The sequence below is a fragment of the Alligator sinensis genome, unplaced genomic scaffold, assembly GCF_000455745.1.
Source record: "Alligator sinensis unplaced genomic scaffold, ASM45574v1 scaffold999_1, whole genome shotgun sequence".
Classification (NCBI taxonomy): Eukaryota; Metazoa; Chordata; order Crocodylia; family Alligatoridae; genus Alligator; species Alligator sinensis.
This window is the reverse complement of record NW_005842571.1, coordinates 341,906-345,463: the sequence shown is the minus strand read 5'-3', so window position 1 is coordinate 345,463 and position 3,558 is coordinate 341,906. Positions and strand designations below refer to the sequence as shown.

At 57.5% G+C, this 3,558-nt stretch overlaps 1 pseudogene; it reads right to left on the bottom strand.

Moving 5' to 3' along the window:
* The window catches only part of LOC102379710, an 18,243-nt pseudogene extending 16,703 nt beyond the window's left edge, over window positions 1–1,540 (bottom strand).
* Between the last annotated feature and the right edge of the window lie 2,018 nt (window positions 1,541–3,558).

Sequence of the window (3,558 nt, the reverse complement as noted above, 5' to 3'; positions counted from 1 at the left end):
CAAATATGCTGCTAGCCTATGCATCAAAAAAACTGCCCTGTCATGAGTGGTGCTGAGTCAGGGACTAATGTGGGGGGGGGGCACGTGCCCCCCCTACCAGTTGCCTGTGCCCAGAGAGGCTGTGGGATCTCCATCATGAGAGGTTTATAAGACCCCAACACACCATGCTTCGTGTGGGATGATCTAGCTGGGGCTGGTTCTGCTTTGAGCAGGGGGTTGGACTCACTAGTCAGTGTTTCTCAACCAGTGGGACGTGTCCCACCAGTGGCATTCGAAGGTCATGTAGGTGGGACTTCAGCTCATGTGATTGAAAAAAAAAATCAGCTGTTTGCACTTGAAACAGAGGAATCAACAGATATCTTGGCCAGTGGCGTTTTGTTTTTATCACAGTGAGACCAACCAGGGCTTTTTGACAAAATGGTTGGTGGGACGCGAGGTGCGGAAGGTTGAGAACCGCGGACACCCCGAGGTCCCTTCCAGCCGTAGTTTTCTGTGCTCCTCCGAACATCACAGCCACCCTGGTGCAGCAGCGACCACCCTTCCCGGCGGGACAGGACAACCTGCCTGGGGTCCGAAACAGCCCGGTGCCCGGACCCGGTCGCCCCTCCTCCCCGCTGCCCAGCCACGGCACGGGCAAAGCGCCCCCATCCCAAAGGTGCCTGCAGGCCTGTGGGTCTGCGCGCCAGATCCCACGGCCCCGCGGGCGGGACCCGGCGCACACATCCCGCCCTGCAGAAGAGGAGCCTCCAATGTCAGGGAGGTTGAGCCGCGCGTTCAGCGTCACACCGGGGGGTCAGAGCAACAAAGCCCCCCCGGGCCGGGACTGCAGGCTTATTTCTCCAAGCAGGAAGAGATCGGGCCGACCCCTTCTCAGCACCAGCACTCCCGGCCCCGGAGCTGCCCGCGCCCCGCTCACCCGGGCAGGCGGCGGTTGGGCAGCAGGACCTCATCCTCCGCAGCCCCGCTCTTACCCACAGCCGCTTGGTCTGGGAGGAGCCGGGCTCCGGCTGCCAGCCCTGCTGAAGCTCAGGCGGAGGCAGCCGAGGACGCGGCAGGGCCTGGCCGGACCCCCGCGCTCTGAGGCAGAGAGAGGTCTGCTTTGAAGGGTTTCTGTCAAGGGCGCCTGGGCACCAGAGGCCTACCTATGTCTTACGGCCGGTGCTGGCTTCTGCCCAAGGCGAGAGGCGACAGGAGGATGTGGTGATTGCGGAAGAGACCCTATGCCTGCTCCTGGGGAGGTTCAGTCCAGGCCTAGGCTAGAAACAGGCTCCTGCTGCCGCTGCGCTCAAGCAGAGTGTGCCAGCACTTCTCGTGTGGGCACTGCTTATCCTGGCAAAGCTACAACTTAGATGCTTTCCCTAAAAGGTAAAAGCTGAGGGTGGCTAGCACAGCTCCATTTACGCAAGGGATCTCACAGCACACCTTGTGTCAGTCAGGGATGGCATCCCAGACCAGCAGCAAAACTGTGGGGGGCAGTTACTGGGAGTTGGGGAAAGTGAGCAGAAGGCAAGTGGCACCGTAAACTGTCATCATCATGCCACCGACATGTGTTTTCATGAGAATTGACATTACTGCCTGCTGCCCTCCCCCAGAGCCTCCACAGCCCAGTGGGTGGGATCCGACGTGGCAGTGAACAGTGGAGAAGCTGCTTGCTGCTGTGAGCTCCATGCTGCCCTGGTGATGTGCCCCCTGCATGAGCAGCTGCAGTGAGGGCAGCGGTGCAGGGTTGTGCCCCTCAAAGCTGCTGCACACACGGGGGGTATTTTGCCAGGGCAGCACAGAGCTTGCAGCAGTGAGCAGCTTTCCTGCGTGGCCGCACTGTGCACTACTGTGCCGGGTCACGCCAGCCGGGCTGTGGAGGCCCTGGGGGAGGGCAGCAGGGTGGAAGGCTCACACCTGCAGTAGGCAGCCTGCCCCCTGGCCCCCTATGAACAGATCTGGGGGGTGCAGGTACCCTGGGAGTGAGCGCCATGGTGGGAAGCCATCCCCTTCCACCCCTGACCCCCCGGTCAAACCGCACACTGCCCCATCCTGCTCCCCACTAGGGCCCTGTAGCCGCACATTGTGGCCCTGGGCCCCAAGCTCCAGCCCCAGCCCTGCCCAACTCCCTGCCTCCCCCGCTACGGGGACTCAATTCCCCACCTCCCCACTTACCTGTGGGAGCTGCTGTCCAGGCTGCCTGGCAGCCAGGTGCGTGTACATGCACATGGTGCCCACTGCCTGACCGCCTTCCTCCCGCTCCCCGCCAGCCCTTTGCAGCCCTTTGCAGGCTGGAACTCTGCCAGAGAGCTTACTGCAAAACCACAAAATCTGCAGGTTTCTCTGCTAAGATGAGAAACCTGTGTTTTACTCCAAGAAACGGGAAAATCCATATTTTATTCTGTTTTTCTGTGGGAAACCAAAAACCCGGATCCCTGCTCCGTTAGCAAGGCTGGCTCATTGCAGGGGAAGCCTTGGTGCTCTGTGCTGCTTGGTGAGAAGGTGCCAGCATGGGTCAGCCTCAGTCTTGTTGGAAATGTTTGGTTCACGCAGACTGGTTATTTGTAGCTGTGATGCATCTCCAATGAAAGCCCTGTAATGATTTGGAAGGCCTGTGAGACAATGAACCCCTCCCACTGGGTGATGCTGGCTAGGAGCGTGTAGCTGGGGTGGGACTGAGCTCCAGGCTACAGGTCCCAGTGTGCAGTGAAGCATCTCGATGAGGAGCAGACTGGCCACTGGGCTTGGACAGAACGCGGCGTGCTGGACACTCTGTTTTCACTGGAATGTTGAATACAAGCAGCTTCCTCTCACTTTCTCTTCCCTCCTCAACACTAGGCTGTTAGTGTTATTTACAGTTTGGAAAGTCCCCCATAATCCCCTTGGAGCCCTGGCATGGTCAACCCTGAGAACCATCCCTTTCTAGTACGTCTCACTACAAAGTACTTAAGTCCTTAAAAAAATCCACTGTGGTGCATGTAGGTGAGTCGTGCTGATGAATGCCACTGCACAGTGGGCCAGGCATCAGAGTAGCTACTGCCCATAGGGAGGGCTTGCAAGCCAGACAGCTCCTTCAGTGCTGAAGTGAGCCCTGCACTTGGGCCTGCAGACCCCTGAGCTGCTCAGAATGGCTGCAGGGGGAGGGAGCCTTGAAGTTTTGAATAAGTAAAGCTCTGTCTGAGGGGAGGAGAAGAGAGGCAGCCTCTCTCCTCCAGATAGGAGGCCAAAAGTCTTTCTCAAGGCAGAGTGTAGGAACCATTGCAGAAGAGAGCCTTATTAACACTGTTAGCCTGCATGTGTTGGCCTGAAATTTCAGGAAGAGCATTGAGAAGGGAAGTACAAACAAAAACATGCTGACAGTTTTCTACAGATCAGCATGGGGGAATCACTGCTGCAGCGTATGTATGCCTGAACTATGACCCTGGGTAACATTATATTCCAACCGCTCCGTGTCCCTACTCGTGACACTTGCTGCTGGTGGTTGCAGAAACAAATATTTCTGTATAACTTAGGAAATACCTATTTTAAAGTGCAGGGGCTGAGAAGCGGAAAACTTGCTTCTAACTTTCAGAAGGTAAG